We start from the raw sequence: 564 nt of genomic DNA on the forward strand, positions 1-564 counted from the left end.
TGCATTTTTTGGCATTTATAGGTGGTTTTTATTTTTAAAAAGCCATTTCCGTTTTCAAAAATAAGTTTCTTCTTTGTGAATTGTATGCAAAACAAATTCCTTTTGAATGAATTATATATTTTCCAAATTACAATATTCTAGTATAAATTTTGTGCGAGATATTTAGAAGAAAAAAAATTGGACAGTTCTTGTTTTTTTGTATTTTTTTGGGTGGGGGGGGGAGGGGGGTTGAATCACCCTGTATAATGATCTTATGCAATTTATTATTTTTGTTGGGATGCCATGAATTTGTTGCAAGCTTTGGCTAGCATCAAAGAGACACATTTCATGACTCCTGTCCCTGTTCATTTTCTTCTTTACTGCCACGTCTCGCCTGGTATTAGGCTACCGTATCTCTTTTCAACAACCGAGAGGAACAGTTAAAGTAATTGTCGGGAAGACTGTCGAAGGACTTTAAAAAAACTGTGGAGAAAAATAGTAGCCTAGAGGAGAAAGGGAAACAGTTTAATATGATAGTTCGTCTCCTTCCCCCTCTCTCTCTCTCTCTCTCTCTCTCTCTCTCTC

Source organism: Aplysia californica, unplaced genomic scaffold (genome assembly GCF_000002075.1).
Source record: "Aplysia californica isolate F4 #8 unplaced genomic scaffold, AplCal3.0 scaffold00018, whole genome shotgun sequence".
NCBI lineage: Eukaryota > Metazoa > Mollusca > Gastropoda > Aplysiida > Aplysiidae > Aplysia > Aplysia californica.